This window comes from Choloepus didactylus, chromosome 8 (genome assembly GCF_015220235.1).
Source record: "Choloepus didactylus isolate mChoDid1 chromosome 8, mChoDid1.pri, whole genome shotgun sequence".
In the NCBI taxonomy this organism is placed as follows: domain Eukaryota; kingdom Metazoa; phylum Chordata; class Mammalia; order Pilosa; family Megalonychidae; genus Choloepus; species Choloepus didactylus.
The window spans coordinates 36,081,617-36,094,276 of NC_051314.1; the positions used below are offsets into that span (position 1 = coordinate 36,081,617).

The 12,660-nt window shown below is 35.8% G+C and overlaps 1 pseudogene; it reads left to right on the forward strand.

Moving 5' to 3' along the window:
* Positions 1–3,551: 3,551 nt before the first annotated feature.
* On the forward strand, positions 3,552–11,974 carry LOC119542596 (annotated as a pseudogene).
* Positions 11,975–12,660: the final 686 nt, after the last annotated feature.

The following is a 12,660-nucleotide window of genomic DNA, read 5'->3' on the forward strand; positions in this document are numbered from 1 at the left end:
ATCAAAAATTCTACATGGAAAAAACTGTGAAACACAATTAGAGTAATGCCAAGAAGAAAACTTATAGCTTTAAATGCATTTATTAGAAAACAAGAAATCAAAAGAAATGAAGCTAAATTATTAAATTATGAAATTGGGAAAAGAGTGAATAAACTCAGTAAAATACAAGGGAAAGAAATAATAAAGGTTATGATTAATCAACCAAAGATAAATTATTTGACAAGATGAATGAAATAAATAAAACTCAAACAAGACTGATCAAATAAAAAACAAAATTACCCATGAGATTTTATCATTGGATGCACACTTAAAGCACATATGTAAAACAATGCATGTTATATGGATACTTATATTATTCAAGGACCTGTATCAACACATTAAAGTGAATGTCCTTGGAGCCTAAGGCAATGGGGAGTAAGAATTAATGAAGAAGGTAAAAAACATAAATAAAGATAAGGGTCTCCCATGGACAAATGAGGACAGAGAGTCCCATGGCATCAGAAACAATGGCCGAAGAAAGAGTCACTCAATAATTTGTGTGAGACCAATTTGGGAAGAAAGAAAGAAAGTTAGATCCTTCTTTACTCCCTACATTAAATTTTTTTCAGGTGGATTAAAATGTTTGATGTTACAAATGAAACCAGTGTGAATGTGGCAGAAAGGGGAAGTTTAGAGTCATGTCTGTCACCAGAATGAAAGTTGGAGATTAAAACAGGCGAATGTAGAACAGTGAATCTTGTGGTGGACAATGTCCATGATTAACTACACAAATATAAAAAAGATCTTTCATGAACTAGAACAAATGTACACTACTACAAGGAGTTAATAATAGAGCGGCATATGGGGGGAAATGCACCTATTGCAAACTATGGACTATAGTTAACAGTAATATTTTAATATTCTTTCATCAACAATAACAAATGGGCCACACCAATACTTTGGGTCAATAATAGGGAGGGATAGGAGGTATGGGAGGATTTGAGTTTTCTTTTTCTTTTTATTTATTTTTTGGGGTAATGAAAATGTTCTAAAATTGATCATGGGGTAATATGCACAACTATGTGATGATACTGTGAGCCAGAGAATGTATACTTCAGATGGTTTGTATGCTGTGTGATTATATCTCAGTAAAACCATATTTTTTTAAAAAATATGGCATTATGAAAAAAATGAAACCAATAACTAAGTATATATACAATTATTTGTCTTGTGATGGGAAGGATTTTGTAAGCATAAGAGCTATATAAGAAAGAACAAAGTAGAAAAAACAGATGATTTGACTTAATTAAAATGAGACCCTTTAAAAAGTAAAATAGTTTTGTTCATCAAAGAGTCAGAAAGCAAAATTAGAGTGCAAAATCAAATGAGAGAATATTTGCAATAAAAAATCAGAAGAAAAATATCTGCAATATATTGCATTTATGCAAATAAATAAGAAAACACAAACATAGACCTTATTAAAAACTGGGCAAAAGAGAAAAATCTAACAATCCATAGAGAAAATACAATTGCCTAATGAACATGAAAAATATTCAATCTCAGCAGTAAAATAAAAATGCAAATTAAAGCTAAAATTTTCCATCTACCAAATTAGCAGGCCAGCAATCACATATACTCCTCGTGGGAATATAAACTGGCCCCACTTCCTGGAAACCAATTTCATGATACATGTCAAGAGACTTTTAACTGTTCATGTATTTTGACAAAATAATTCCTCTTCTAAGCATCTGTCCTTGGAAAAACCCTACACATTCAATACAACAGGAATTCTAACATTTGTACAACCATATGTGACAATAAAACTCCATAATCTCTGTATCCCCAGGGTCTGCACATAGAAGAAACCCAATAAATACTTATTCAGTGAAGCTCTGGACTTCAAATTATGACATAGAAAGATCCCCTAAACATGTTAAGTAAAGAAAACAAGGTGAAGAACAGCATATAAAAGATTGGTCCATTTATATAAAAATAAAACCACCACCACCACCAAAAAAACAAACAAACAAAAAACCCTATATTTCTCAATCCCTCTCTTTCTCTTTTTCTGTGTATGTGTGTGCATGTAAAAGCATAAAAAAATATATAAAAAGGTGCACACACCAACCCAATAAGAATGTTTGTTTGGAAAGGAGATGGGGACAGCCATGGAGGGCAATTTTGAAGGAGGACTTTGTACTGTCTGAATGGTTTTATACATAAATGTACACACAGATTACTTGTGCAGTTTAGAATTTTTAAATATTTTCAAGAGAATTTGTCCTAAGGAAAGTTTGTGCAAAGATGTTCGTAATGGCATCATTTGTAATAGAAAAAAGTTTTGAAAACCACCCCCTAGGAGAATGGTTAGATATACATTGGTCACAGAACATCATGTAGACATAAGTTTGTTTGTTTGTTGTGTTTTTTCAAACAGCTGACAGAAAATGGCATGGAACATTATTAAGTGAGAGGAAAGAAAAGATACAAAGACACCATGCAAAAAGTATAGACCCACTTTAAGAAACTAAAGAAAGTTATTCAAGGTGAAAACAAGAGACCCAAGATAATAATTTGATTCCACGTATGCAAAAAAGAGTATCTGTAAAAGTAATTACGTAGGTAACTTAAAAAGGCAGTATAATTGCATATTCTTCTCCTTTCTTCCTTTAACTGATTTTAAAAAGCAATTGTATAAATCAATATGTATTATAATTGTATTGATGGTTCCATAACATATAGAAATATAATATATTTGACAATAATAAAACAAAATAGGTGAGTGGAAGTAGGCTGTATTGGAGGAAGGAAATGGCACCAGATGATAACTCAAATCCACAGGAACAGAGGAAAGAATCAGAAATGGTAATAAGAAGGTTAACATAACAAACTCTATATATGCTTTTTTTCTCTCTTGGCTTCTTTAAAAGACATAAAATTATATAAAGTAATTAATATAACAATACATTGTTGGGTTTATAACAATAATAGAATAAAAGGGGGAAGAGGGAACAGAGATATATAGGACCAAATTTTTCATATCTCATTAGAATTGTTAGTATAAATCTGAAGTCAATTCTGATAAAACTATGATGTATATGGTAAGACCTGGAGCAACTGCTAAGATAATAACTTTAAAAATACAGTGAAAAATCATTAAATGAATGAAGGTGTTAGACCAGAAAATATTCAGTTAATGCAAAAGAAGGCAGTAAAGGAGGAATGTAGAAACAAAGAAGATATGTGACAGAGAAAATAAACAATAAAATGGGAGCTGTAATGTCAACTATATCAATAATAACAATAAATATGAATGCATTAAATAATCCACTCAAAAGGCAGAGATTGTCAGACTGGATTAAAATAAAATGATCCAACTATATGTTATCTACAAGGGACATACTTTAGATTCAAAGATATGAATAGATTGAAAGTTAAAGGACGGGGGACTTCCAGGAAGATGGCCAAGTAGGTGATGTGAAACAGGATTCTCCTCCCTGAAAGTAACTAGAAAGGGGCTGGATGATGCCAGGGACTGTGGTTTCAGGTATGACCAGTCATTGAGGGTCAGGATGTGGAGGGGACAGCAAGAAAAAGAGAGACATGGTGAGTTTGTTCCCATCCGGACTACCTCCCATGCCGGCAATAGTGAGACCACCATCGAGTGAGGGAGTGAGCAGAGGCTCTGCACACCCATGCACCTACCTTGGCGGTTAGCTGAGGAGGTGATCCTCCACAGCCAGACAGCAGGGAGCTCTTGTGAGGGAACCCTGCAGGCAGCATTTGCTCTCCCCTCACGGAAGTCTGGGGGGTGCAATGGTGAGAAGCGGGGAAGGGAGAGGCAACATACTGATCATCAGGAACCCCTTCCACACCCCAGAGACTCATAGGCAGGCAGGGAGTGGGTACCATCTTTAGGGTACCCTTGAGTAGACTCCCTACCTACCTGCTCAGGGCCCACGTCACAGACCCAGGACAGGCAGTCCCCAGTACACACAAAGATCCGGTGCACTGATTGGTTCCCCTCCCAGTTTGCATTCCATCCATGGCACAGGAGAAGTTCAAGGAAGACCTACTTGAGAGCTCCACTTGCTGGTAGTTAGAGAAACTGCACTCCAGCAAGCTGTACCTCCACAGTGCCACCTGCTGGTAGGATTGGGAAACTGAACTCCTGCAAGCTAAAGCTTTACCAAATTGTATGTAAATACTCAAATAATCCAGCTTTTCCCAGAATAACCCTATCAAGACAAGCAAATGCCCCAAAGCCAACAGAAAATTATAAAGCACTTGAAGAATCTGGAAGATATGGATAAGCCAAATGAGCAAATTAAAAAGCCAGAACAGACACAAAATTTGGATCAATTAATTAAAGAAGTACAAAAAATCTCCAAAACAACTTCAACAAGACATAAGGGAAATCAAGAAGACTCTACAAGAGCACAAACAAGAATTTGAAATAGGAAATTAAAAAACAGCAGACCATATGGAAATAAAAAACACTGTGGATCAAATTGAAAATATACTAGAGACACACAATAGCAGATTTGAAGAGGCAGAAGAAAGGATCAGTTAACTTGAGGATAGATTAACTGGATGCAAGCACACAAATGAACATATGGGGGAAAATTGTAAAATTTGAAATGGATCTCAGAGAAATGATGGACAACATGACATGAACAAATATAAGAATCATTGATGTCTCAGAAAGAGAAGAGAAGGTAAAGGGCTAGGAAGAGTGTTTCAAGATATAGTTGGTGAAAACTTCTAAATGACATAAATATGCAAATCAAAGATGCCCAACGAAGTCCAAATAGAATAAATCCAAAATAACCTACTCTAAGACATACTGATTAGATTTTCAAACACTGAAGGGAAGGAGAAACTTCTGAAAAAAGCAACAGAGAAACAATTCATCACATAAAAGAGAAACAACATAAGACTAAGTACTGACTATGCAGCAGGCACCATGGAGGCAAGAAGGCAGTGCCATGACGTATTTAAGATTCCAAAAGAGAAAAATTGCCAGCCAATAATTCTTTATCTAGCAAAACTGTCCTTCAAAATTGAAGGAGAGCTTAAAATTTTCAAAAACAAACAAATTCTAAGAGAATTTGTTAACAAGAGACCAGCCCTGAAAGAAATACTAAAGGGAACACTACCACCTGTAAAAAAAAAAAAAAAAGAAGAAAAGAAATGAGAAAGAGGTCTGGAGAAGAGCACAGAACTGAAGAGTATTAGTAAGGGTAACTTAAAGGAAAAAAGAGAGAGAGGGAAAACATAGATCTCACAATTAAAAAACAAATGATAAGATGGCTGGTTCAATAACTCCCTTCACAGTAATAACTTAGAATGTGAATGGATTAAATTCTCCAATTAAAAGATACAGACTGGTAGAGTGGATTAAAAAGTATGACCCATCAATATGCTATTTACAAGAGACTCAACTTATACCTTGCAACACAAAGAGAGACTGAAAGTGAAAGGATGGAAAAAAATATTCTATACAAACTGCAACCAAAAGAAAGCTGGGGTAGCTATATTAATATTGGACAAAATAGACTTTAATGTAAAGATGTCATAAGAGACAAAGAAGGACACTAGGGATTAATAAAAGGGATAATTCACCAAGAAGAAATAACATTCATAAATGTTTATGCACCCAATCAAGGAATTCCAAATACAAGAGACAAACATTGGCTAAGAAAAGGGAGAAACAGGCATGTCTACAATAATAGTGGGGGACTTCAATACACCACTCTCTTCTATAGATACAACAACTAGACAGAGGACCAATAAGGAAATTGAGAACCTAAAGAATATGATAAATGAATTAGACTTAATAGACATATGTAGATCATTACATCCCAAAGTACCAGGATATACATTCCTCTCTAGTGCCCATGGAACAGCATAGATCATATGCTGAGGCATAAAACAAGTCTTAATAAATTTAAAAAGATTGAAATTTTTAATCTGACCACAATGGACTGCAACTAGAAATCAACAGCCAACAAAGAACCAGATCTTTCACAAACATATGGAGGATAAACAACACATTACTAAACAACAAGTGGGTCAAAGAAGAAATTGAAAGAGAAATTGGCAATTATCTAGAGACAAATGGAAATGAGAACACAACATATCAAAAACTGTGGGAGGCAGCAAAGACAGTGCTGAAAGTGAAGTTTATAGCTCTAATGTATATATCGAAAAGCAAGAAAGAGCTAAAACCAAAGACCTAACTGAGCAACTGATGAGGCTACAGAACGATCAGCAAACTAACCCTAAAGCAAGTAGTGAAAAAGAAATAAAGATTAAAGCAGAAATAACAGAAATAAATGAGCTGGAGAACAAACAAACAAACCAATAGAATAAATAAAACTAAAAGTTGATTCCTTGAGCAGAGCAACAAGATTTACAGACACTTAGTTAGACTGATAAAGTCAAAAAGAGAGAAGACCCAAATAAACAGAATCAGAAATGAGAAGGAGATAATTACTAGAGAGCCCAAAGAAATAAAAATAATAATAATAATAAGAGGATACTATGAACACTGTATGCCAACAAGCTAGACAATTTAAAGGAAATGGAAAATTTCCTGGAAACACATGAACAATCTAGACTGACCCAAGAAGAAACAGAAGATCTCAACAAACCAATCACAAGCAAAGAGATCCAATCAGTCATCAAAAATCTTCCTACAAATAAAAGCCCACGGTCAGATGGCTTCAGAGGGGAATTTTACCAAACTTTCCAAAAACAATTGACATCATTCTTGCTCAAACTCTTCCAAAAAAATTGAAAAGGAACACTACCTAATTCCTTTTATGAAGCTCATATTACTCTGATACCAAAACCAGATCAAGATACTACAAAAAAGGAAAACTATAGGCCAATCTCCCTATTGAATATAGATGCAAAAATCCTAAACAAAATACTTGCGAATTGAATCCACAGGCACAGTAAAAGAACCATACACCATGACCAAGTGGGGTTCATTCCTGGCATGCAAGAGTGGCTCAACAAAAGAAAACCAGGTAATGTAATTCAACACATTAACAAATTGAAACAGAAAAATCAAATGATCATCTTGATAGACACCGAAAATGCATTTGACAAAATTCAACATCCCTTTTGATAAAAACATACCAAAAAGTAGGAATTGAGCTAACCTTTCTCACTATGATAAAGGACATATATGAAAAACCCACAGCCAGCATAGTACTCAATGGTGAGAAGCTGAAAGCCTTCCCCCCTCTAGGATTGAGAATGAGACAAGGATGTCCACTGCCACTTCTATTATTCAACATTGTGCTAGAAGTTCTAGCCAGAGCAATTCACCAAGACAAAGATACAAAAGGAATCCAAATTGGAAAGGAAGAAGTAAAAATGTCATTATTTGCAGATGATATGATCTTATATTTGGAAAATTCTAGAATCCAACCACAAAGCTACTTGAGCTAATAAACAATTCAACAGAGTGGTGAGATATAAGATTAATGCACATAAATCAGTAATGTTCCTATACACTAGTAATGACCTAACTGAAGAGGCAATCAAAAAAAAAAAAAAATTCCATTCATAATAGCAACTAAAAAAATAAAGTACCTAGGAATAAACTTAACCAAGGACATAAAAGACCTCTACACAGAAAATTACAAAATTTTACTAAAAGAAATTAAAAAGGACCTAAATAGGTGGGGAACTATTCCCTGCTCATGTATAGGAAGATTACACCTTGTTAAGATATCAATTCTACCCAAACTGATCTACAGATTCAACACAATTCCAATGAAAATTCCAACAACCTAATTTTCAGACTTGGAAAAGCTAGTTATCAGATTTATTTGGAAAGGGAATAGGTCTCAAATTGCCAGAAACATCCTAAAAAAAGAAGGATGAAGTGGGAGGACTTACACTTCCAAACTTTGAAGCCTACTATAAAGCTACAGTGGTCAAAACAGCATGGCATTGGCAGAAAGATAGACATATTGATAAATGGCAATGAATTGAGAGTTCAGAAATAGACCTCCAGGTATACGGTCAACTGATTTTTGATCAGGCCCCCAAATCCACTGAACTGGGACGGAACTGGGTAGTCATAACCAAAAGAATGAAAGAGGACCCCTACCTCACACCCTATACAAAAATTAACTCAAACTGGATCAAAGACCTCAATACAAGTGACTACCATAAAACTCCTAAAAGATAAATGTAGAGAAACATCCTCAAGACTTAGTGTTAGGAGATTGCTTCTTAGACCTTACACCCAAAGCACAAGCAATGAAAGAAAAAATAGATAAATGGTAACTCCTCAAAATTGAAAGCTTCTGTGCTTCTGTGCCTCAAAAAGCTTTGTCAAAAAGGTGAAAAGGCAGCCAACTCAATGGGAGAAAATATTAGGAAACCATCTATCTGATAAGAGACTGATATCCTGCATATATAAAGAAATCCTACAACTTAACAACAGCAGTACAAACAGCCCAATTATAAAATGGGCAAAAGATATGAAAAGGTATTTTTCCAAAGAGGAAATACAAATGGCAAAAAATACATGAAAAAAATGTTCATCTTCACTAGCTATTAGGGAAATGCAAATCAAAACCACAATGAGATACCATCTCACATGAGTAAGAATGGCTGCCATTAAACAAACAGGAAACAGTAAATGCTGGAGAGGATTTGGAGAAATTGGAACTCTTATTCATTGCTGGTGAGACTGTATAATGGTACACCCAATGGGGAAGACAGTTTCATGGTTACTCAGAAAATTAGATATTGAATTACCCTACGATCTGGCAATTCCACTTCTTGGTATATACCCAGAAGATTTGAAAGCAGTGACATGAGCAGACATTTGTACACCGATGTTCATAGCAGCATTGTTCACAATTGCCAAGAGATGGAAAAAATCCAAGTGTCCTTCAACAGATGAGTGGGTAAACAAAACATGGTATATACATATGATGGAATACTATGCAGCAGTAAGAAGGAACAAGGTCCTGAAACATGGCAACAAGGATGAACGCTGAAGATATAATTCTGAGTGAAATAACTCAGACACAAAAGGAGAGATATTGTATATTACCATTTCTATGAACTATCTGAACAATGTAAAATCATTGTCTTATATATAGAATATTGGGGACCTAGTGATAGACAGTAGCTAGTGAGGGGGAATGGTAAGCTAATATGTTCAGATATGTAAATGATGGTGAATTCAAAGGTATGCTAATGGATAGGGGTGACGATTATTTGTTAATGCGATTATAAGTATCAGAGCTGTATTGAAGGTGAATATGATTGAAAGGAGTTGTTTAAAGGTATGTTTTCCCTAGATCAGCACCACAAATATAGGTAGGGGCTTGCATGATATACTTCTAAGGTATGACATTAGCACAGATAGTTGACAACAGAAGAGTAGGGAAAAATCTTCTTATTGCATACTAGGGACTATAACTTACAGAAATATCATACTAATACTACACAAATACTAGGGACAAATAATTAAGGGCTGACAAGAGCTATGACATGTTTTGGGTCATGAGAATTGTTTAAAATAGAGAATGATGAGTATTGTACAATTAAGTGATAATTATGTTAGATATGGATGGATTATCATGGACTCAACTATGCTATGTGAACTTAGGAACCTCCTTCTGTATAAGTCAAGCCCTTAATCTTGAAGCTTGCTTGGGTGAAATTTATGGTGGTAAAGGGGAGGGTAAGCCCACCTATAATTATGCCTAGGAGTCACCTCCAGAGAACCTCTTTTGTTGTGCAAATGTCGACTTTCTCTCTCTAAGCCTAGCCCTGCAAATAAATCCATCACCCTCCCCACCAACATGGGATAGGACCCCTCAGATGAATGAGTCTTCCTGGTGATGTGGGACACGGATTCCACAAATGAGCCTGATACTGGCATCGAAGGATTGAGAATGCCTTTTTGACCAAAAGGGGGAAAAGTAAGGCAACAAAATAAGGTTTCAGTGGCTAAGAGAATTCAAATAGTCAAGAGGCTGTCCTGGAGGTTACTTCTATGCAAGCTTCACCTAGATATGCCAAATGAATACAGTATGATAAGCCCAAGTCAACAGTAGTCCCGAAAACCTTAAAGAATACCCGGATCCCTATCTGAGACTCTAAAAAGGTTTCACTCATTAAGTTTATTCTTCAGAAACTTAAATTCTTCAGAGAACTCCTATGCCAGCTAAGCCCCCAAACCCAGAGGCAATAGCCTCTTCAAGAACATCAACTAGGTGTGTCCCCTTTTCTCATAAAGTTGACACCCTTTTTTAACATGAACAGCTTAGGGAGGTCATTGCCTAGACATCCCTGAAGATCAGGAAAGTGATTAAACTAGAGGGGGTAGCAACAGACCAGGTGGAATTTAACAAAGGATTTTGAATACTGAATCTTTATATAATTTTCTTATTCTTAGTTGATAGGGTATTAGAATAGCTAGAAGGAAAGAATTGAAATGGTGGAACTGTAACACATAGCATCCTTTGAAATTTTTTCTATAGCTACTTGTTAAATTGTAATTTGAAAGCTATCACCTCTTTGTATATATGCTATATTTCATATTAAGGAAACAACTGAAACTATGGTACTGTAACTCATAACAACTTTGGAAATTTCCTATATAACTACTTGCTAAAGCATACTTGGTAAGATATTACCTTTTTTGTATATCTGTTATATTTCACGATGAGGAAATAACTGAAACTATGGAATTGTAACCTATAATATTATTTGAAATTTGTTCGCTAACTACTTGTTAAATTTCACTTGGAAGGTTATCACTTCTATGTATATGTTACATTCTACAATAAAAATATGATTAAAAAAAAGAAAGTAAAAAGATGGGAGAGATACATCATGCAAACAGCAAACCTAAGAAAGCTGAAATAGCTATAATTATATCAGACAAAATAAACTTTAAAAGAACAAATGTTACTAGCAACAAATACAAACATTTTATCATGATAATAGTCAATCTACCTGAAAGATATAGCAGTTATAGACATATATACATCTAACAACAGAGCCCCAAAATATATGAATCAAAACCTGACAGAATTGAAGGGAGAAAGAGACGATTCAGCTATAATAGCTGTATACTTTGATATGTCACTTTCAATAATGGATAGAACAACCGGGCAAATGGTCATTGAGGAAACAGAAGATTTGAACAACACTACCAACTATAGCTAATAGACAGCAATAGAACTTTCCACCCTACAACAGAAAACACAGTCTTCTCAAATGCACCTGGACTTCGAGGGGGCGGGCATGCTACTCCTGCGGCCCCGCGGCACCCTTTCGGCCCCCGGGGTCCCGGCCGGAGCCCGGCTCCGCGCGCTCAAGCCACTCCTGGCCTGGCCAACTGACGCGCGCACATGTCCGCAGCGACCCTCGCCACTTCCTACACCTGCACGCGCACCTGGACTGCACGCCCCACATATGGGCTCTGCATGACTGGAGCGCCTGGCTCACGCCCTTCGTGCCACCCGGCGGCCGTCGCTTCAACACTGCCTTCTTCCTGTGCTGCCTGAACCGAGGTGGTGGACCGCCAGTGGTCATCTCCGTCAGAGGCAACTGAAAATTTCATATCAAAAGAAATTTGGTTGGCACCCCCACAGTTCTATGAAACAAGAAGACTCGAAAACTTTGCCTCTCTTTCTGACTCGCAGAAATTTTGTTTGGATCGTGCAATAGAAGGGAGGGAAAGATGGCTGCAAGATCACCATGCTAAGTGCTAATGCGATGCTATACCCTTTACCAGGTGATGAGCTTTACTTGGAAGATTTAGACTATGTAGAAAAACATTTATCTACTGAAAAAAAAGATTGAAGAAATCATGAAAGAAGGCAAGAAATTTCACTGACTAGTGATGCAAGATCGTCATCTTTATAGTCTTTATGTAACTGTTGAGTCAAAGTATAAACAAATTTATCCTAAGTCGTATGTCGTGGATAAGAGCCATATGTAGAGGCTGCTTGTTTGCAAACTGGCATATTTGAAGTAGTCCTAATGAATAACGAGAGTTGACCAGACTTGTTTGAAATTGAAGGAGCTTCATGCCTGTAAAAGTTATAGCACAGCCTTTCTTATTTCAAGTGAATTTTTGTGCTCTCTTGCTTATTTTATTCTTTAAACCTTTCAGTATGCCACCAATTTAAACTATTGATGCTCTTGTTACCAACATGAGAAAAATTTCACAGTGGTTCCCATTTTTATATTGTCTTATTATCTCAAAAGTTCAAATAAGATGTCCTACTGTCTTTGCTTTTCTAACTATCCAGAGTATTAGCACTTTCCCTGATGTGCTTAGCAGGTTGATCCAAGAATTCCATAGACTTTCTGCTGGTATTAATTAAAGCGTGCCATGATTAGGTGGTGAAATAGACTTGAAACAACCTTCAAGTGATAATGTCATTTTCTTGCTGTATCTTTAGCTTTGATGGTTAAAATACAATTCTGTTTAAAACCAAATGGCATTATCTGTTCCCCAGATTGAAATCTATTTTAGTTACTATTTTAATGAAATATGAAGCTACTTATCAAGTTAACAAAAACTATAATTATTTTTACTCTGAAGTGCTAGAGAAATATAGATCTAGTCATCATTTAAAGGTGTTTAGTGATGTTTATTTTCAGTATGTTGAAAATAATATG